Source organism: Euleptes europaea, chromosome 5 (genome assembly GCF_029931775.1).
Source record: "Euleptes europaea isolate rEulEur1 chromosome 5, rEulEur1.hap1, whole genome shotgun sequence".
In the NCBI taxonomy this organism is placed as follows: domain Eukaryota; kingdom Metazoa; phylum Chordata; class Lepidosauria; order Squamata; family Sphaerodactylidae; genus Euleptes; species Euleptes europaea.
The window spans coordinates 61,401,804-61,425,572 of NC_079316.1; the positions used below are offsets into that span (position 1 = coordinate 61,401,804).

Sequence of the window (23,769 nt, forward strand, 5' to 3'; positions counted from 1 at the left end):
CTTACATTTTATTCATTACAAAAACAAGCAACAAGAATCTGTGGCATTTCCAGTGGGAGGAGGGAGGCCTAATTTACTGAACAGTTGTGCACAACCTTTCTCAGTTTCTTCTCGTTTTCCTCATTTTAGTGTCTGTTTTTGTTCATTCTTTTTGGGCCTCCTGACCTATTCTTTAGTTTTAAACTGCTACTTGCATTTTGTAGCCAGATGAAGTCTGCACTGCCTCATCGCTCCGGTTAGAAAGGTAGTACTTCCAAAGCGAAAGCTATAAACTTGTAACATGGGATTATTATTATTACTTATTAAGTTTATACCCCGCCTTTTCGGCACAGTCGGGCTCAGAGTGGCTTCCAACAAATAGATACAAAACCATATAAATATTAATGCATCAAAATTAAAACCTACAATTTAGAACTTTAAAATTAAAGCCACATTTTCAGAGATGGCGCCCTAACTCAATAAGCTCCTATAAAATGTGCTCTCTAAGGAGGATGGCCAAAGATGGAATCAGCAAGGCCAATAACCTCCGGAGGGGGGCAGCCTAAGGCCAGGTAAGGCAACATCAACTGGGATGGAGAAGGAACAAAGAGACAGGACAAGGGAATGGAAGGGGTGGGAAGAAAAGGGAGGGGCAGGGAGGCCAGACAGTCTTATATAACCGTTGCTTTCCTCAAACATACTCCTGGTGGAACATCTCCATCTTACATGCCCGGCGGAAGTGAGCTAGGTCCCACTGAGCTAGGTACATTTAGGGTTGCAAGCAACTGGCAGGAGTCTAGGGGGCCATCTGCGTGACACGTTGGGATGCAGTCAGGGTATGGGGGTTGCTTTTAGTATGATGGCGTTATTTCACTTTTGGGGAAAACCTAGAAGTAATGCCATGCCTCTCTAAGATTTACTGGAAATTCTGTGATTCCCAATGATTCCTAGATAAGCATGATGTAACTTTCGGTTTTCCCCACAAGTGAGATAACAGTGGGCAGACAAGCAATTTTTTCAAAGTCCCCCCCCCTCCTGTTCGACAGAGCAGTGACAGGCAGCGAGGGCTGCTGCCATACTGGGAGACCTGGCAATCCTAGTGCACATCCTGTCTTAGGGATAAACTTCACCATGACATATCAAATAGCAGGAAAAGAAAGTATTTTACCCCGTCTTTCATATGTTAGATTCTAGATTCCTCTGAAAAGCTTACATTTCAGAATTATTGTTGATGATGGACAAGAGTAAAGAAGAAAAACCTCTGTCCCTAATATTTCCAGTGGTGTTTCATGCGGTGTTTCCACTTATTCTCATGCCCATGCTACTGCCAGAAATACTGTTATAAATCTTCCCCAAATATACTAATTTTAGTCAAGGGTACAAACATCGATGTGAACCTAGGCAAGTTAAACACATTTGTCGTTGTGTTACATTTCTTTGCTACGTGGGTTAGTTCTGGTCACTGAATTAATAGGTGCCTTTGGATATGCAACTTTGACCTACATATGAGCTATATACATACAAGCAAAGCTTTACTAAGGGAGCAGACCTGTGGATGTCTGCTTAGAAATATGTTCCATTTTATTCAGTGGAGCTTACTCCCAGGAAAGTGTTTTTGGAACTGCAGCTGAAGAATCTAAGTATACTTGAACCAAAATCATGTGTGCAATGTAAGGCACAGGAAAGTCAAATTTCAGTGGCAACCAACCATCTTGCATTGCCATTAGTTGATTTAGAAACTTGACAACAGTGCATTTAAAACTCCTTTTCTGTTTTTCATATGTACTCACGTGCATTTTAAACTGCCTTTTTTTTGGGGGGCGGTTATTCACACCAATGATAGGAAAGAAGGGTTCTCTAAGTGGCATTTGTGAATTCAGCATGTTTTATGTCACTAGAATCTATGGCCGGGAAAGAGCGGGATATAAATCCAATTAAAAAAAATAGACACATGGATTCAGGAATAAGATGAAAGCTTCAGCCACAGAGGTCCACTGGTTTAAGTAAAATAGTGGGTCATTATGAGTTGGTAACAGTCATATGAAGGAACTGTTTGTGAACTGCAGTACTTTTAACATAATTAATTAAATCAATTGGAGTTGGCGCTTGTACCAGAGAACTAGAAAGTTGGGAAGAAAAGGCTTTAATTGATAGCACAGTGGAATTGTTATGGGGAGGGAGTGGAAATTAATTTTAAGTGTCGAATTTGTACAGAAACAAAAAGCCGAGACATTTTACAGTATGCAAAATCTTAATTAAGCCATCATACTTTATGATTTTTCTGGAATGGAGGTAGAACAGTTGGGTTCTGTCACCAAATATTTTCCAGGTTTTGCATTAGATTCTGAAATTGCAGTCTAATGGTCCTAACAAAAAAACTTGCATCTTTTGTAATTTTATAATCTAATGATATCCTATGCCTTGGTGCCTGTTTTCCATTCCTGTTTATAGATGAACAGGCAAGACAGCAGCCAGGAGTATGAGAAAGGAAGACCCTGGTTCATATTTTGTCCCAACGATGAGCATATTAGGTGGCCAAAGGTAAAGCCCTAGTTTTTCAGTCTCATCTCCCCCCATCTCTAATACGGTAATAATAACATTGAGCTACTTTACAGGATTGTTGTAAAGATAATGCATGCGGAAAGCATTGCTAAGCACTGGATAAATGCTGTGGTAGTGGTTGTCAGTACTATAGGAGCCCGTTAGCAACAGCACTGTCAAGACAGTTGTGTGTCTGTTAGGCTAATTGGGGTCTTTTGAAGTTGAATGCTTGCTGTCTGCAAAAGAGAGATGGCTTTCAGGGTTTCCTTTCCACATCATGTGATTATTTACAGGATACCCTACCATGAAAGTATGGCAAGGTAAAACCCTGCAGATTATCACATTGCATGCTTAGTATTCTGGGTCAACAGTTGAAGGGAAGTATCTCAGCCCTGAACTATTACAGCATGACTAAAATATGTAATAGGGTAAGGCATGTAATCTTGTCCTCACCCCTTTTTGCTTTTCCATGCCAAGATAAATATTGGCTACAAAAGCCAAGGTGCATAAACCATCTGGATTGTGCAAAAAAACAACTATTATTTGTGAATAGTCACTGTGATTAGTTGGACGCTTACATCAAACTGATGCAAGAAAATATTTGGAGCTCAAGTTCCGCTTGTATCATAATTCCCTCACCATGTGGGTTTTTAAAATTTTATTGTTATCATTTAATTGCATCAAATAGAAATGAGGTAGAGTGTAAGAAATGTTACTAGAGTGCCAAATTCAAAAAGCAACCACCGGTTTATGTTATTTGTTTCTTAACATAACTTTTACATGTGTAGTACATTGGTTGAGCTTAAGGAAGTGAGAGGCCATGAGCAGTACTTCCATAAGTGAGTGTGTATGTGTATATATTTGTGTTTATGTTACTACTATTTGTAAATTCTTTAGTAATTGCATTTGGATATCTGGTGGCGTGTGTCAAGATCTGTCTGTTGCCAAATAGTCTAAAGAAACGGAGGGTTCCGTTATCCACCAGGTTTTTCTGTTCCATTTGTTGCAGATGAAAGGCAAATGAAGTTAGTGCTCACTTTCTTCTCACTCTGACAGTTATTGATCCTCTCTGGAACTTTACAATTCGCAACCTGATCCTGTCATGACACAGGGAATTCCCAATTTGTTGTAACTGAGCTTTCTAGTTCCGCTACAGTTAAGATAGGGTTGCCTGACTATGTTGCAAATGCAGTTCTTAACATTTTCCAGTGGTACTTCACAATAAGCTGAGGTTAGCTTCCTTGCTGTAAAGATACTTTAATTGAAAAGTTGCTTAGATTTTTTTTTTTAAATGAATCAGTAGCTTTAGTGCAGGGGTGGGGAATGTCAGGCCCGGGGGCCGTTTAAGGCCCGCAAAATCATTTGGACTGGCCCTTCGTGGGTCCTGGCAGATCTCTAGCTCAGAAGGATCTAAGACTGGTGATCCACCCCCTCCTGCGGTCAGGAATAGCCTCTGTTCAAGGCAGATGTGAGTTTGCTTTGCCGAGAAAAGGAACATTTCCCCCCTTTGCAGAAGAGTTGTTAGCTATGGAGCTGCTAGGACCGCCCAAGAAACTAATTTTTCAGTTGATAATTTTGTATGGCCCACAAATGATGTTATAAATATCCAAATGGCTCTTGGCGGAAAAAAGGTTCCCCACCCCTGCTTTAGTGGGAGCTGTTACGACTGGTACCCCCAGGAGAAATGGTGCTCAAAGCACTGTACCATCCTTTCTCGCAGGAGTGCAGGGTGGTGTCTCATAGCTTCACAACAGACTTATGAAGTATCAAAACTAAACTACTGAAGACATGGAAATTCTCACGAACACCTAGATTCGAAAGCCAATCTGTGCAAGTTCTGAATTGCGAAGGTGGCTTCTGAGTAGTGAATGTGAAACCATTCAAAATATTGTCGAAGCCTTTTACGGTCAGAGTTCATTGTTCTTGTAGGTTATCCGGGCTGTGTAACCGTGGTCTTGGTATTTTCTTTCCTGACGTTTTGCCCGCAGCTGTGGCAGGCATCTTCAGAGGAGTAACACTGAAGGACAGTGTCTCACACTGTCCTTCAGTGTTACTCCTCTGAAGATGCCTGCCACAGTTGCGGGCGAAACGTCAGGAAAGAAAATACCAAGACCACGGTTACATAGCCCAGATAATTTACAAGAACCAATGAAACCATTCAGTTGGTTCCATCACTGACTGCACTTGGGGATAAATTTTTTTTTAAATAGCTTCAGAGTCCAGTGGTGATAGGTAATGAGTGGTGATATGGTTATATTTTTAGCCGTTTAAGTAATTTTTCCCTTTCCTAGTCACCATTTTTAAACGGTATCCCAGCAGTAGATTGAAAAAAAACACCCCAACAACCTAAAGAATTAAACAGACTGACTAGGGATTCTGGCAAGGGGAAAACTGTTTTCTGTCCCTGTAACATAACAGTATGTGTCTTTGTGTTCTGAGTAGCTGCGTTAACACTATGTGAGTTATTTTCATTTCTGTACCATTTATCTTTCTGGGATGAAGCCTTACGTTAAGTAATTCTATTTTGTCTTGTTTTATGCATACAATTCTATAGTTTATATTTATTGAATTTGTATTCTCCCTTTTCACTTCTTTCTCAAGGAACAAAAGGTAAAGGTAGTCCCCCTGTGCAAGCATGGGGTCATTACTGATCCATGGGGTGGACATCACAAAGTGTATATGACTGGCAAACCAATGGCAAACCACCCTGTAAACACAGTCAGCCTAGTAAACGTTCTCATCATTGTTTCTCAAAGCAACTAACAAAAATCAATGATTCATCAATACAAAATAGAAATCTGAAGGCTAACATTTCCCTCACTTACTGTCAGTAGATAGTTATTACTGTTCAGTGCATTGTGGCAATTGGACGACTGTCCTTGGATCCTCCCTTTGTTGTGGGGACTTCCATTGAGGCCCAACTATTCCTGTTTTTCTGCAAAGATGAAGGGAAAAAACCCCGAAGTTACTGCCCTTGAAAACTGTACTAATCTGAAGGCACTGTAAATTTGTCGTATGTTACAGTATAATCTGGAACTGTGGATAAACAGTGTTTCCTTAACTTTCCAGAATCAATAACTTAAGAATGTTTGCATATGGCATAATGATTTGACTGGTCATAAAAGATTTGGTTGATTCACTAATAAAATAATGGCCAAATATGTTGAACTTTCTTAGTAAGTTTGTGTTATACATTAACTTAATATGCATTTACTTTCTTAAAATAACATTGAGAAAATATGTTATTCAACACCTTTAATATTTATGCCAATTACAACAAATGAATCAGTGAGATAACAGCTTGAATTCAAAGGTTCCCTTTCATTAAGAGAGGAGTCTTTCTCTTACAGAAGGCTTCCTCCATTTGAGAAGAATCTTCATTTGAGGCAGAATCTAAGCCAAAGAAATATTTATTTAGGGCTTGATCCAAAGACTAATTCCTCTGGGTTCTTTCCACTGATTTCTTCAAACTAATTTAAATTATTATAATTTTTATCAATATTTGGTAAAGTTTCTATAAATGTAAGTGGTAACAGTTCAGCTGCATTTTGATATTGTGAACAAATGTTCTGCCTTTTGACCTTATGTGTTCCCTCATCCCCATTTCCTTATGTGTAGAGACAGTGTGATAATTTCCTGGTTTGGGAAGTTTTCAGTGTAACTCTTGTGATATCGAAATGCAGTCGTCTTAACAAAGTGAGGTTTGTTTATTTCCTGATAACTGGGATTTTTAACCACAGTTTAATTGTGGTTTAGAATCTTTGTTAATGGGGTGGGCACAAACAACTCCCAATTAGTTGAGGCATCCACATTCTGACAGACATTCAATACAAATGAAAATTAGACTGAATACTTCCTAAACCAGAGCATGCTCAATGGCGGCTCCCTATATAAGGAAAGGGGAAGAAAGGGAACACATGGAATGAAAAAATCAATCAGATTCATGCTAGACTCAAAAAACTCTGGTTTGTTCATGACATCTGAAAAGCGTATTTTTTGTTAGCGTGTATCCTGAAATATTAAGGTTCCGCCTACAATTATAAAAAAAATTAAAAAGAAAAAAGAAATAAAGTAACAGCAACAATTAAAAGCAATCTGCTATGTAGTTATTTCTAACAAACCACAATGAAATAAAAAGGTAAGATTCCACATACAAAATGGCATTAATGCAATCAAATAATAGGTGGTCAGTAAAATTTCTGAATGTTCAATTGACTGGCATGCTGATGCTAGTGTAAAGAGATGGATTTATTCTGGTCATTTCATTTCACATTGTGCTAGAAGGGCATACTAAAGACACAAATCTTATTTCAAAAGTGTTGCTCATGTGGTGCTTAACGGGACTGGCACTCCAAAGTCTGGCTTATTAGGGAAGGAGAGAGTCCACCGAACTGCAAATGTGGAATTGACGGTAATCAGTCTCCCCCAGCTGGTTCTACGCATTACTGGAGGCTGGCAGGGCCTTTAAGCAGGAGTCTCACATCTGCTTTTGTTTATTCTTTTGCTGCAGGCAAGGTTGAAAACTTAATAAATGGCATGAAACCTAAGGAAACATAAATATAAAAGAGCATTAAGAAAAATTACACCATCCTTGCCTACCTGTAACGTTTTAATAACATAAATAGTATGTGTGTGTGTGTATATCATTTCTCTATAAAAGCACCCACTTTTACACTGAAGTTCTCTTGTCTGAAATGTTCTTGTATGTTGGGTAACCATTCTTTCTTGACTGTTCCCTACAGCTCCTCCCTAACGCTAACATAATTTTTCAGTGGCAGGCACAACTCTAAAGCAGCAGTGCTAGAGGATGTTTTATAAAGTGGCATTTAAAATGTTATAGACTCCTATATCTCACAAAGCAGATGAAAGAAACTTCCTTGCAGTGGAGGCAGAACGTACAGCCAGTGTTTCTAATACTTCCTTTAATACGTTCATACATTTGCTTTCATGTTTTCTTCCTGTCATTGAGAGTGGTGTGAGTGGAGCTTACTAAGGACAAACAATGAGCATACATGTTCAGCCACCTTGGAGGGAGGGAGAGAGTGGGAGGGAGGGAGGGAGAGAGAGATTGTATTCAGTATGTTGCAGTTCTTGTATGATCCATTATGAAGGAACTGGCATTTATGCATTAACCCCAATATAAATGTAATATAATGTACAGTTGAAGACAAAACCCCAAATATGTATTTCAACAGCTAATGGTTTGTTGAATGAATTCAGTGCAATTGTCTGCTGATTATTAATAGAAGGTGTGAATCAGGTCAGTAGAACAGTATAATTTGAGGACCTTGAACTGTTTTTGTCAGCTAAGAGCTGCAGACTGCATCTGCTCAAAATCAAATTAATTAATTTAGTGAATTGGGTACCATATAATGTGATGAACCCAGAGAATGTTGGGAAAGGGATATTGCTCTTAACATTCAGACTCAAACACATTCTTACAATCTGTGTGTCTTGAATGTGACCTTAGCGAGTTTTCATGAGAAAATCAAGATACAGAAGCAGGGTGTGTTCAAATATATGGCTTTTAATTGAGGCACAATTCACTGAAAAGTTCTGCAGAAAATGTGACCATGCAGTTTCCCTTTCATTTCAGTAAGGCTTGACGAGAATTTTCCAGTGGATTGTACCCTTATTTGGTGTGTGTATATATCAAAATTATTTGGTGTGTATTTATATCAAAATGTATCAATTTTTTTAAAAAAATATACCAAAGGATATAAGTTTGGTTCCAAACATGAACAAGATTATTTGCAGCTTTACTACCGAAGGAGCTGTGATTTTTTTTTAAATGCTAGAATTACCCAGCCAATTGCCCACACTCTGTTGGAGAGGTCAATTGTCACATATTGGAAAGTTTTGTATAGTTCTGTTGTCAACCCCACCCTTCCCACAAGGGTGGGAAACATGGTCTGCCCTTCCTGTGGGATAGACTAGGCCTGGAGAGTGGCCCAAGGTCACCCAGTAAGCTCCATGGCAGAGTGGGGATTTGAACGCTGATCTACCCAGGCCTAGACCAACACTCTAGCCACTATACTACATTGTCTCCCATAATGAGAACCCTTTCTTGATAGGTGGTTTCATCCACCGGTATTCTTATTCTGCTGTATTATATATATATGCATTCTTAAAACAACATGACCGGGAACCAAATCAAAAAGGATCAGGTAGTATGTAATGTGAATGACCCTTGAGAGCTTCTGCCATCAAAATAGACAATACTGACCTTGATAGACAAATTGTCTGACTCAGTTTACAGCAACTTTATTTGCATTTTCAGAATGTTCAAGGGTTTGGGTATGACACTAGTATTTGGGCTTTTCTCTGTTTAAGGTCTTCCAGAAAGGTGTGTGTGTGTATGTCATGTCATGCCATGTCATGCCATGTCATGCCATGCCATCAGAAGTCCCCTCTCTCAGACAACAGCTGTTGAGCTAGATAATGTATACAAAACTACATCGGTTTTAATATTATAATATATATTTTATACTTTAATTTGCAAAGGGCATTATGGTCTTATTATCTCATTTTGCCCTTATAACCTCCCAGAAAGACACATTATAGAGAACTGAGGCTAAAAGACAGTGATTGGCCCAAGCTCACCCTAAAAACACAAGTTGAATTTGGAACTTTGTCTGGTTCTCCTATGTTCAGTTCTTCCTCCATTGTTGTCCCTAAAGCCTGTAGCTGCTGTTTTCCTGAACTTGCCTCCACTAACATGAGACCCTGTTGCTCCAGTGGAGTTCATTCTTCAGTTCAAGTCTGGGTCACTGCCTCTCTGCATATGGCTGGCCTATGTTGAGAACATGCTGGAATGAAGCAGCTGCTACTCAAGGCTATTTTGATTATACAACTCTAGTGGATTCACAGAGTCAGCTTGTGGAGCTAACACAATACACAGTGAAAGTTGAAGGAACCTTCAACTGGACTTAGTTACAGCCAGTAATCAGAAATGAGTTGTATGGCTAGAGACAAAATTATTCAACAACCATCACCTGAAGCAGTTTTCACATTTGTTTAATAAACTATAGCCTGTTAGCTGCTACTCAAGGTTATTTTTATTATACAACTCTAGTGGATTCACAGAGTCAGCTTGTGGCGGTAACACAGTACACTGAGAAAGTTGAAGGAACCTGTGCTGGACTTAGTTACAGCCAGTAATCAGAAATGAGTTGTACGGCTAGAGATAAAATTGTTCAAAAACCATCACAGTGAGGCAGATTCACATTTGTGTAATAATCTGTAGCCTGTTAGCAAAGAGGAGAAAGCCAAGAAAATGCTAGCTGGCATGGGAAGCAGTTGAGTGAGGATCTCAGCTGAGAAGAATACTGTCTTGGGACCAGCACAGCTGTATTCCTGAAACACCAAGGACTCATGTGCATAGAGCACTGGAGGTAGAGATAAGACCAAAGAGACAGAGTTCCAATTTCTGCAGTATGGCTGTAAAGATAAAATATGGCAGCTTGAGCTCTTTGCAAGTAGGGAGTCTAAAATACTCTTTAGATCTGTAGTAATTTACCAGAGTTTTGCAGCATGCTTTATGTGAGTTTTCGTCTGTAGCATCCCCACCTAAAGATTTCAGGTAATAGGTGTTGGGAAAGACCTTTTTGTGTCGAGACCCTAAAGACTGGCTGCCAGTCAGTCTGTGTTCAGATGTTCAATTTAACTGTGATTCATTAAAAATGGGTACATTGGCCACATGAACAGAATTATTCAAGTAAAAATGTGTATAGATCCTGTTCCTGGCAGGTCCTCCCCCCCATGAAGAAATGGGGGCTTAAGATTAACTCTGCTTACCTGTCACATATGAGGGCATGCCTCAACCAGAATTATCTCCTCCCCAGCTGGGGTTCTTCACAGGTCATAGATAATTTAGTTACTCTTATCTCTTTATCGTACCCTGCACAATACGGAAAGGGGAGGAGCCAGGTACACAAGCACCACGTAAGCTTGGCTCATGCACATTTTTATTTAATTGAAATTGGACATCTGAATTCAGCCTCCAGGTATACAATAATGAGCCATGTGGATGGAAATATCAGACTGTTTCATTGAGTCATGTTAAGATATGAAATGCTGATAAAAGAGCAAGACTAAACATTTAAGAGAAGCCATACTACTGGGACTCCGGGGCTTGAAGGAATGGAAGCCATCAGAACTATGAAGCTTAGGTAAGGTGACTGAGAAACAAAAAACCCTTTCTTCCTCACAAAGAGATATGCCTTGTACAGCCTTGCCAAAAGAACTACGGATTCAGGTTTAGGCTGAAGGCTCACAGATTTGCTTCCAGCAAACCCGAAAAAAGATACCTCCTGAAATTTGCCAGTGCACCATTTGACCAGTGGAAAAGACTCTTGCACAGGCATAAAGCAATTCACACTGGACAAATGCACGATGCCTGCAAAACAAGTTGGTAGAATCTAGCTCATACCACTTTAATGGCTGTTACCACACTAGGTATTCCCAGCGATGTATCAAGAGTTTGGAAATGTTATAAAAATTCTGTTCGCACTTTCAATGTATTCCCACCGATGTATTAAGAGTTTGAAATTTATAAAAAATACTGTTCACACTTTGTTTGGCCCCTTTAGCTGTGAAGACGTCTTCCAGCCATTTTTTAGCCGTGGCATCCAAAAACCCTTTTAAAGCGATGTTTTTTATAACATTTCCAAACTCTTGATACATCGCTGGGAATACCGAGTGCAGTAACAGCCTAATGTCTTGCCTCAGAATTCTTGTTTTTTAAGTAAGGGGAAGAAGGCACTTAGAGGCTTCTGCCAGGAGCTCTTAACTCTGGGAAGGAGGGTTAGAACTAAGGAAGCATGGACTCCCCCATTCAGCTAAAGCTTAGGTTTCAGTGCTTCACTTGCTAGGAAGCGCCAGGTACCTATCACCTATTCTTGGCAGAATTCAGATGATGTAATCCCTTGTAATTGAAGACTGACCATATAGTGAGCAAACAAGTGTCAGAAGAAAGCAAGATACAATATTGCACATTGCGGTATTCGGCAATGCAAATCAGGGTGTAGAGTCAATATGGTATTTTTGCATATATATATATATATATATATATATATATATATATATATATATATATATATATATATATATGCATATATATATATGCATATATATATATATGCATATATATTTGCATATATATTTGCATATATTTTTTGCATATATTTTAGAGGTTACTTTTTGAAATTACTATTTTTGAAAATGTAGTAAAAGCATTTTTTAAAACTCTTCTTTCTCTATAAACCTCATCCACTCTAATAAATATCTAGAAGCAGTAACCCACAAGGACGTAGGGGAAGGGAAAAAGAGGTGCCTCCTGCACTTTCCCCTCTTTCCCAGTGAGTTTCCACGGCATAATGGTGACTGGAACCTGGCTCTCTCAAATCCTGATCTGAAACTCAGACCACTACCCCACTCTGGCTTTCATGGGGTAGCTGCTGTTGAACAGCATCAGGCAGCCAGGATTGAGTGAGTGATGCAAGTTGCATGGTATCAAGAAGCCACTGAGGGCTTTTGTTTCTTAAAGTTACAGGCTCATGTTGGAGGGTTTTAACCCCTTAATGTATTTTTTTTTTAATTTCAGATTTTTCTGCAAACTGGGATTGTTTTCCAAGTTTGTGGAAAGATCTGTCTTGCCCATGGCTGCAGTCTCTGGATTTAAGTACAGATTTGGACATATTGAGAATTAGATATAATGATGATGATAGTGCAGCATATTATGCCTTTTTAACACTGCAGTCTGTGGAATTGACTTGATGGCATAACAAACTAACAGTGCAATTATGAAGGGAGACCGAAGCATCATAGGGGCCGACGTAACCTCACACCAGCATCTGTGCCACTTTGCTCTGTGATAAAGTGGCACAGACAACAAGGGCCTCGGACGCAAGGGCTGCTGCATGGGCAGCAAAAACTCGGAAGTAGGTGCCCATGCCAATGTCGGGGGAAGGGTCCCAGGGGCGGAGCTGACATTAGTCAGCTTCCAAACCCTTTTCAGCCTGGGAATGCCCCTCTATGCTGCAGCATTGCAGGCATAGCCCAGCTTTCTATTTTTAAATACTTTATTTTTTGTATTTTCTGGCGGGGAAGCCTCTGACTAGCGCCACAGCTGCACTGCTCCTGGCCGTCGACTAGCTACCCCCCTTCAGGAATAGTCTGTAAGGAAAGAATCCCGGTAAGTGGTAGAATATAATATTTTACAGTCTACAAGAAGTTTCAGTTGCCTTGTGAGTTTTGTTATTTGTACATGTGAAATATTCGCACATGCTTGCCTAAGAAATAGTTATCTAATAACACCAGCCCATATTCTCCCTGTAAATCAGTTGTTTTGTATATAGTATTCCTGTGGAATTCATGCCAAAAAAATGAGCTACTCACTGAATACAAGGCAATTTATTACATTTATGAAACAGGGAAAATGTGCTGCTGTTGCTCATGGAGGAAGCAACATGCTATAGCGTGCCATGGCTATAATAAGGCTGGCTTGATGAATGGCTGACAACTCAAATGGGGAATGCCATTCAGCTACATCAGTTAGTGGTTGTTTAATTCAGGAATTTTATTTAATAAGATAATTGTATGGAACTACTTAACAAAAAAGCTTACTGTGGTAGATGATGAGAACATATTATCCTGTAATACAAGATAAATGGTAAGTGCTAGAAGCCGTCAAGCAAACTTGTGATGTATAAATTCATCATGTGATGTATAAATAGCCAGGGCCTGTACCCAGGAAGAATCATATTGTGTACTTAGCAGGCAGAATCCCAGAAAAGTTCAAATGTAGAAAATAGGAGTTTGGGACAGCTAAGTCAAATGGCAAATGTGTCACAATAGCCAATTAAAAATGGTTTTGCCCACTTTTTCTCCTCCAACAAAATGTCCCAAACTACTCAGTTTTGCCATTTCCTAGTATACCTATACATGTATAAGATGGGTGTCTTGGGGGAAAGAGGGCAGATCTTTAGTGGCTCAGGAATTTCACTTGTACATACATGATGTATCCAGTTGGCAAGTGTAAAGTGCACACAATATTTTACTGTAGCTAAAAGTGAAGTTTCCCCCTTTTATATTAATGAAATGCAGGTGGTAAATAGCTGATGGTTCAACTTATGAGTTATATTTGCTGAAAGACAGCAAAGCAATAAAACTTCACTATAAGCTCCAAATCTGTCATTTAGCTATGTGAGTAAAACATCTATAAATAAGGTAACAGCAGATGTCTATAACTTAGCTGTATGGCATTTGCTGGCAGATTTCACCAGTGTTGTTGTTGCTTGACACAGAAAGCAGTAGGCCCAACAACATTTCTCATTTGGGTTTTGCAAAGAGTTTGTCAGATTCCTTCTTGTTTTTGATGCAGGCTTTGGCAGCTCCGTTTCACTTTTGCTACTTAACCATAAATAAGTTAGCTTGTGATATGCTAGTACTTCCTTTGACTTACACAAAGCTACTTGAAGAATGTTGAGTGAAATGATAAACTTCATATCTTGTAAATCATAAAGGAGCCTATTTGCATCTCTCAGTGCTTTGCAAGCATCTTACTTTTATTTGAAGAATATTCCAAATGAAGAAATAAGGTTGGTGGGCAATTTATGATAGCGTATCAGCCAACCTGTCGGTATTTGTAGTGTCACTATTTATGCTATACTTTGATTGAAGTGCCAATAGCAATTGAGATGGATTAGCTAACTGTATACAGCACAATTCAGCTAGATTTGTGAATGAGCTTAAATGTAAATCTATCTGAGTGTTACATCAGACTGAGGGGTCCCTGTCAGAGTGGCAACGAAACACTTTTCACATTAGTTGCCTGATCCTGTAGAAATGTAACTGTATCTACCCTGCAGCCAGTAGCTGGGCAGTTGTAATCGTATTAGGAAAAGATTTCTGCCAAATATTAAGGTCCCTAGAATTAAGCAAACATAGCTTGCTCTGGGATAGCCAAAATATTTTCTTTAGTGTGTTTGATTCAACCTCTTCCCTCACCCACTTCGATTCTCCCTCTCTGCCCGGATCTCTGCTTCAAGGAGCTTTGAATGAGACTGCTACTATAAATCTGATAACACTGACAGTTTCTGGAGCGGCAGCCCTGCCCCACACCATTATGCTGTCATGACTCCCTGTAACAGAGGCCATAGGTGGTGTTAACTTGCTGGAGCAGTAGTTGTTATACCACTTAGACGTCTTGGATCTAAGAGGCTCATTTGCTGTTTTAAGCTGTCAGTCTTGCCGTTCCACACCTGTACCCTCCCACCCTTTCTTGTTCATGGCTTCTGCCACCTTTTTCTCCTGCTCTGGATGAGGATTAATAAAGCACCCTGCAGCTGGGTGCCTGAAATGGGCACCCAGTTGCAGAATGGTTCGTTGATTTTACCCAGGATGGAGGGAGTGGACAGGGAGGGCCAGAACTGTCAGTCATGCTCCAGCATTTGATTTGTTGGTGCACCTGCCTATCAGTTCTGTTACGAAACTGGGTTGACATTGCATCTTAAGAACTTTTTATATTACGTCTGTTATCATCCTGAGTTAGTTCGAAAGTGTAACACACCCCAGAAGGATATGATAGTTTCTATGGCTTTATTCTTTTCCTCCAGATTACAGTCTATTATAGGAATGAATATACTGTTTACAATACATTAAGAACATCATCTATAAAAGTGATAACTGTTCTACATTTTCTAGTGCTCTAAGCCTATCAAACCCCCATTAACGTACTGACTGACGATTTTTGCTTAATTTTAGCTCACACTTGAGAAAAGGAAAGAAATAATTCTGTAGATGGCTTTGATAGAATTCCGTGGCTTGAAAAATCACAACTTACTTGGCATTAATATTTAGCTTTAAGTATGATTCCCATGAATGAAGAAAGCTGATAGGAAGAAAGTGGACTCCTTTGAAATATAGTGTTGGAGGAGAATGTTACGGATACCATAGACTGCCAAAAAACAAAAACAAAAAACCAGTGGGTTATAGATCAAAGCCTGAACTGACCCTAGAAGCTAAAATGACTAAACTGAGGCTATCGTATTTTGGTCACATTATGAGAAGGCAAGAGTCACTAGAAAAGACAGTCATGCTAGGAAAAGCTGAGGGCAGCAAGAAAAGAGGAAGACCCAACAAGAGATGGATTGACTCAATAAAGGAAGCCACAGCCCTCAATTTGCAAGACCTGATCAAGGCTGTCAAAGATAGGACATTTTGGAGGACATTGATTCATAGGGTTGCCATGAGTCGGAGGTGACTTGACGACACTTAACACACACACATGATTCCCATAACAATATAATCTTGGACTTCTGTATCCAGACCTAAATGTTCATTGTTTTTGGAAAGGCATCCAAATTAAAATCAACTTGTCTGGGTTTTTTTTTAAAATGTACTCTTTTTCTTTTATTGATTGCAGTTTTATTTAATAATACATCTGACATAGCCTAGCAGTTCACCAAGGGCATTCCTTTAAACAGACGAAACACCTGATTAAAACTAGACAAACATAATAATATAAAAGCTTACAGCCTTCCATGCTGAGAAGAGTTTGTTACGCACTGAGTAGTCCCTCATGAGCCGCATTCTGCTAGCTTTATCTTTGTGCTAAAATCAGCTTCTACCCGATCATTAGTAAAGATCACCCAAAGTCATTAGAGGCACACATTTTCCCACCACCTGTTTCACCTGCTTTGGTTAAATTTGTAATACAAAGGCATTTCTTTATTGGGAAGAAAGAAAAAAGCAATCCTCTGAATCCTCCTATTTGTCTTAACATTTTCTGGTGTAGATCTTCCTCACAATCAACTAATCCCCCTCTTCTTTAAAGATCAAGATCTTAAAGTGAAACTTGCAATGTTAGTACCTCCATACAATATCTTAAACCTTTCCTGTTTTTTTCTGCAGAAATAAATGAAAGGTGCAATTTTTTTTTAAAAAAGCAAGTGTTTGTGTTTGTGTGTGCTTTTAAACCTCATATTCAGTTAAATGGCTTTATTGAAGAGAGCTTTTAGTGTGCTCCAAAAAAAAAAAAAAAACCCAAACCTAGGGGAACTTAGCTGCCAGTCATGCAATTAGCTGCTTTAGGAGGTGGAAATGGAGCTTATAATGTTTGATGTGAAAATTATATGGAAACATCTAATTGCATGTGTTTGCACCACACAGGTAGCCAGTTGAACCAATATTAATTCTTGCTCCGAATCTCTCATTTTCTTAATTCTTTAAATTATTTCCTGTTTCCTTACCTGATCTTTTCTGACATGTGACATGCAATTAGGATTCAATAATCATTTTTTAGAAAAAAAAATAGGATGCTTGGAGATGTGCCATCTGTAAGACTGGAGATCATTGTGAGACTATCCATGCACAAAGCATTTTCAGTAACATATACAATAACTTGCAGTTCTTGATAAAAGGTAATCGTTGTCAAATTGTCAAGGGTGCTGCTTGCAATTTCCAGTCAAATTATGATTTGAGCAAAACAGTGTTTACATATCACTGAAATGTAGATCATGTACAAGAGTATGTCTTTTGTAATAGTGGAAAGGCCACACACGAAAGAATATTGTAGATCTTCCATTAGTCCAATGCAAAATGTATACCCTTATACAAGTGTAGGACTCTGGGTCAAGTCTACCTGCCTGCTAAGGAGTCCTCCTCTCAGGTGCACCACCTGTTGTTTCCCCCTCCTCTTCTCAGCCTCCCTTGCTGCCTGTGGAAAGGAAGTCCTCATTGGCTTTGGTTGGCTAGGCTTTTACAGCCCTATTTGGCCTTGTCCACTATTTTCTCTGTCTCTTTCACTGCAGTTTCACCCCAGGTGGACCCTGACACTGGCAGTTATTCCCCAATGCTCCCCTACAGGGGATGAGCTCCACTCCTCTTAGTATGCCCTGCGTCTGCCCTATTTGCCACTCCTTTGGCCCCAGGCAGAGCCATTTTTAAGACTTCTGAAGATCTGCCACCCCTGCCCCTGCAGCCATCAACCTGGTGAGCCAGGCATGGGCTGCCTAATGGGCCCTCTCACAAGTAAGCCAGGATCATCAGTCTATGCCATGCTTGTGTTGGAGAAGTTCATGTCTCCTACAGCCTGCATTATTAAATTTTCTCCCCTATTCCCTTTCTTGTACAAGAGCAATTATCATCTTTTGAAAGGCACATGCCATACAGTTCAGGAGTGAGCAGTAATTTTCACTGGCACCTGACAGAAGGGGCTGTGGCTCAGTGGTAGAGCATCTGCTTAGCATGCAGAAGGTCCCAGGTTCAATCCCCGGCATCTCCAGTTGAAGGGACCAGGCAAGTAGGTGGTGTGAAAGACCTCTGCCTGAGACCCTGGAGAGCCACTGCCGGTCTGAGTAGACAATACTGACTTTGATGGACCAAGGGCATCAGCATAAGGCAGCTTCATGTGTTCAATATTTGCCACCTGGTAGACTATATGGCTTCATAGCTGTATAGTTTGTGATAGACTCATACCCTGTTTTTGCCTAAGATAAACTGGCACAGGCACACATAGTGGCTTGGCAGAAGAACTGATAGCTGAATTGGAGACCTTTTAGTTTCCAGTTCCTTAAAATACTAAATAATAAATTGCCACTCTTTTTCTTCTTCTGTGAAGTCACATCTCACTTATGGCAACCCCTTAGGATTTTCAAGGCAAGAGACGTTCAGAGGAGGCGTTCCCATTACCTGCCTCCACATCACAACCCTGGTCTCCCATCCAAATACTAGCCAGGACTGACCCTGTTCAGCTTCCGAGATTTCAGAAGGCTGACCTGGGGCTATCCAGGTCATGATGATGCACATTAAATATAGATGTATTTATCTTCTGCAGTTTCAGTTTCTTTCTGTGCCATTTGCACATATAAAATGGATACATTTGACTCCATTATCAGTGTTTTATGCATTTTCAAGCATCATTAAAGGATTTAAAAGCAAACTGTTTCCAGTATTTTATCACACATTTAGTTACTGCATCACAAAAGTGTGGACAATTTTATGTTTAAGAACTCTATTAGCAGAAAATATACATGATTATCTAATGCCTATTCAGGCATTAGAATACCTGCTGTTAATTTGAAAACATAGCTATTGCTGTCCGAGGGCTATTGGTCTGGGAATTACTTTAAGTAAGCTACTACTCAAATTTTTATAAACACATATATTTTATAAACACTCCCAGCGGTCCCGCTGGGAGTAGTAGAGGATGACGGTATGTGGGATACGCCGGGGCTTGCGCCATTTGGTGTTCCCCCGTCACTCAGGTAGAGGCCAAACCTGCCGCCCCCTATGCGGCAACTCAACCCCTTGGCCTCCCCCAAAACCCCTTATTGGGGTCCCCCAGTTGGAGGAAGGGGCACGCAGGCCACTGGGGGAGGATGTCTGCCCCCAGGGCCAAATTCTGGAATCTGTCCCACTGCGAGTGAGACAACACATCAGCCATTGAATTGTCCGCCCCAGGGACGTGCTTGGCCATGAAACCAGTGTTATTATAAAGGCAAGTCAGGACGAAATGACAAGACTCTTGGTGACTTGGACGTCTGTCTGTTCACTATTCTCACCACTGCCTGGTTATCACACCAGAATGTAACTTTTTTATTTTGGAACTGGCTAGCCCAAATCGTGACAGCCACCACCAGTGGAAAAAACTCCAAGAAAGTCAGGTTCCTGACTAACTTGGATGCCGACCAATGGCTAGGCCAAGTTTGTGCGCACCATTTGCCCGTGAAGAATACCCCGAACCCGATGCTGCCCGACGCATCGGACTGGAGCTGCAAGTCAGTCCTGATTTCAAGCAGGTCTCTCCAAATGGCCACTCCGTTGAAGTTGGAGAGAAAGTTAAGCCAAGTGGTGAGGTCGTCTTTTATTCCCCGGGTAAGCCGAATTCTGTGGTGAGGAACTCTGACTCCGGCTGTGGCTTGCGAAAGCCGAGCACAAAAAGCCCGTCCAGGTGAGATGACCCTACAGGCAAAGTTTAAAGACCCAACTACCGACTGCATCTCCCACAGGCATTTTTTCTTGGCCAACAACGCTGTCAAGTGTTCCCTTAGTGCTGTCAGCTTCACACCAGGAAGTCTAGAAGTGCCCGCTGTGGAGTCTATTTCTATCCCCAGGTAAACCAATTTCACTGCAGGGCCCTCAGTTTTTTCTTTTGCGAGTGGGACACCCAGCTCAGCAGCCAAGGAAGTGAATGCGGCCAAGAGCCGGACGCAGGTGTTAGTGGCGGCCGGCCCCACAAACAAAAAATCGTCCAGGTAGCGTGTTACCCTTGCCAGGCCGGAACGCTTAGCCACCGCCCATTCTAAAAACGTGCTAAATGTTCCAAACGCCACACAGGCTACGGAGCACCCCATAGGCATTGCCTTGTCAGCATACCAGCAGCCGTTAAAATAAAACCCTAATAAACAGAAATCCCGTGGGTGGACTGGGAGAAGCCGGAAGGCCGATTGAATATCACACTTAGCCATAAGCATCGCTGCCGCAAGATCTTACAATATTCACGGCTTCATCAAAAGAAGCGTACCTAACTGAGCATAACTCAGCTGGAATTGCTTCATTCACTGAAGCTCCCTTTGGGTGCGACAGGTGGTGGATAAGGCGATATTCACCAGGTGCCTTCTTGGGTACCACCCCAAGCGGAGAGACTCGCTAATTCAGCAACGGAGGGGTGTCGAAACGGCCAGCGACACGTCCAGCAGCACATTCTTTGGCTATTTTATCAGCCACTATCTCAGGCATATCTTGAGCTGACTTCAGGTTGCCTGAATGCATGGGGACCCGGGGACTGTCAAATGGGATGTGAAAGCCATGAGCAAAACCTTCCCATAAGTACAAGGCTTCGGTGCTGGCAGGTTACAGGGAAAGAAGCCTGGCCAAAGGCTCCAAAAGTATGGGTGTTGGAGCCAGGCCTAGCCCACCAACCCCTTCCCTTTCCCCCTGCGTTGTTATTGGTTGATCACCCCTCCTTTCTTGTCGAGGGGCGGTTCCCTCAAAAGGGCTGGGAGCTGGTACCAGCCCTTGGGCAGTTAGATCTCAGGTGAGGGCCATAGCACGAATCACAGCAGTGCTCATACCTGCATTTTTGCCTTTGGCATCATCCTTGCCCGTAGTCCCAACAGATGCTCCTAGAGCTATCCCTCCGGATAGGTTTTCCTTGACCTGAGCGCCCCCCATCCTGCTTGCCCTTAACGTGGGGAGCCACTATCACCAACCACAGCTTGTCATTGATGAGGTCCCATTTTGTGCGCTCGCTCTGCGATGCGCGCTTCCGGAAGGCCTCATCATACTCCATCGCTGCCTGGTCCCCCGCAAGGGACCGGGCTTTTAAAACATTCCCCAAATGATTACCCAAATGCCACCCTCTTTCTGGGTATGCCGAAGCAATGACTCCCATGTAAATGTTGTAGCCAACCAACCATTTATCAAAGGACTTGTCACTGCCGGCCCCTTTTTCTTTCCGCTTCTCCCTCCTGGAAGATTTGGACCTGCGGCCCTCATCGACCTCAGGTTTAGCAACGCATCCTCCCTGATTCTCCGAGGGAGGTGGATACCTGGAGGGTCCTCCTCATCATTGAAGGTGGGTGGCAATGTGAGGAACTCCTCACCCCTGCCCCCTTCCCAGACATGCCTTCTGCCTGACCTGATCCCACCCTCCCTGGACCTCCTTCTTCTACACAACGCCCAGGAGGGCAAGCCCGGTACGTTGGCAGCTGCCAACCAATAGTCCCCAATCTGGTTTACGGACCCGGACCCCGAAGGACTCTCACCCGACGAGCTGGTGCTCTCAAATGTATCAGGCCGCCGTCTGTACTTCTTCCCCTTGCGACCCCTCTGGGACTGCCTCCGCTTACGGTGTGAAGATCGCCTACTCGAATCAGAAGAATCAGGAGTAGATGATTCCCCCTGCTGGCGCCGCCTAGCTGTAGACTGCTTGGTGCTGGTGCTGGGCTTTTCAGCAGAGGTGTCCATCTGTTCTTCACTAGCTATGGCCTGGTGGGAGCGAAGCTGCCCAACTTCCGCCGACAGCTGCTGCATCACCACTGACAGCTCCTCCAGGGTCGCCTGCCCGCTTGTGAATTCCTGTGGGGACGGACCTCCCACCCCATAGATACCCTTCTGGAATTGGAGCGCCCCCTGGAGGCAACAGGTGAAGGTGGCGTCTGCCTGGTGTTAGATCGCCCCCTAGTGGCAGTTCGCCCCCTAGAGACACCAGGCGAAGAAGACGGCCCCCTGGAAACAACTGTTGTTGGGGCCTGGCCAGGCCTGTAATTTGCTGAGGCCTGGTTGGTTGCCTGCTGGGCAGCGCGTCACGCACCCGGCCCATTGCCCCCCCTCAGAGTCCTGGCTGTAGAAGGGGCCCCGATCTCCTCACTGCTCCCGCCTGGCCCCTAGTGCGCAGTGCGGAGGGGCCCGGCGATTTTGCCGATGTCCAATGGGTTTTGGCGGCATCTTCTCCCTTTTACCGCCTCTTAATTAATTATTATTATTATTATTATTAATAAATACAGGGCCTCCGTCTAAGATGTGAGGGCGGGCTCTGAGGCGACGTCCCCCCAACCCCCAGTGTGTCTTGTTTGTACTGGGGCCGGCGGCCGCTCACGACAGCACAGCCCAAACGCCCGAAGGCACAACTGCCCTGAGGCAGTGACAGTCCGGCACAGCTGCTTGAAGGCAGTGGAATGGCCTCCACGCTATGCGAGGTCGGGCTCCGCGGCAAAACGTCCTGGTCCCGGCCGCCGCCGCTTGACTTTTGGGGCGGACTGCCCCCGTCTGCGCCAGCTGAACCGCACTGCCACCTGCTACTGCCGCTGCAGGCACCTCGCCGCTGCGCTGTTGCCTCGGCCCTCTTAATTTGCCGCCTCAGGCTCTGCGCCAACGACCCAGCATGCCTATCCATCTCCAAAATCGGAGACAGACTGAGGTGATGGGCAGGGCCACCAGGGCATATGTGGAGCAGTGGGGGAGGGAGCAGGGCGAAGCCTCCCCCTCCTGCCCAGCAACAGTCTCCCGGCCCCCACCTGACTGGCCGGGAGCGGACGCCCCCCCCCCCAGCCCAATCAGGCGAAGCCCTCCAGGAGCTGCGCCCAGGAGAGCGAGGCAGCTCAACCGCTCCCAACCCCTGCCCCCGACACCAAAGTCGGCTCCGGGTAAGTCCGGAACCGAGCGCTTATATTATATCATGTTGTATCGTATCATATTATAAAGCTATTTTCAAGAGAGCCTGCAGTTGCAATTTTAGAAAATTCTAGTTTGTAGCTAACAATCAAGTTGGGTAATGTCATGTATAATAACAGGCTTAATCAATTTCTTTATTTTTAAAAAAGCTCATATGTGTATATTCTTCTGAAATAACATTGCTGGGTCCTTTATTTACTTCATTTATACCCCACTTATGTCTCCAATGGGAATTCAAAGTGGATTACAACATTATCCCCTTCTCCATTTTACCTTCACAACAACCCTGTAAGGTGGGTTAGGCTGAGAGTCTGTGACTGGTCCCAGGTCACCTATCAAGTTTCCATGGCAGAGTGGGAATTCAAACCTGGGTCCTAGTCAGACACTCTGACAACTACGTAATGCTGGCTGTCACATTGCCTTATTGCTATAACATATGACTGCCTTTCTTTGTGCAGTTTTATGTCATCTCCCTGTTCCCAATGTCCCCTGATTGTGAACTCTCTGGTACTTACAGTTCAATCCTAAACAAAGTTAAACGTTTCTACGTCCATTGAAGTCAATGGGCGTAAATCTGTCCATTGATTTCAATGGACTTAGAAGGATGTACCTTTACTTAAGATCGCACTGTCATCTAGGTATCAGCAGGATATGATTGATCTGAAGTCACAACAAAAGATTCCCAAGGGAGAACAGCTTTCCTTCATGGAAGGATCATACCAAGGAAGCCAGATTCACTCTGTCATTTTAACTTCCACATTGTACACCTAATGCTATTCCCTTGTCCCCTTAAAAGCTGGGAATGAGCTTCTTTTATCTTCATTCCTAACAGCTGATCTACATGGATTTAGAGAAGTATTTCATTGTCCTATTAAGTTGACAAGGTAGTGACTACACCTGCTCAAGAGTCCAAAAATAACAGCTTGTCACACACACCACAGAGATAATTTTCTCATATATCTTTAGTGGACAGAGCTAGGTTGAACCAATTGCAACACTGCGTGGGTGTATGAAGGCTCAGTCATGAGTGTATTTTCCTACATCTATTGACAAACAGGTTGGAGCCACAGA

General features: G+C 42.5%; 1 protein-coding gene and 1 non-coding gene across 44 annotated transcripts in view; both read left to right on the forward strand.

Moving 5' to 3' along the window:
• Positions 1 to 23,769, forward strand: part of TCF7L2 (transcription factor 7 like 2) — a 244,004-nt gene that overhangs the window by 116,376 nt on the left and 103,859 nt on the right. The gene's annotated exons all lie outside the window — the stretch shown is intronic.
• On the forward strand, positions 17,735 to 17,806 carry TRNAA-AGC (transfer RNA alanine (anticodon AGC)). The gene has a single exon. It is a non-coding gene; the product is annotated as a tRNA-Ala (tRNA).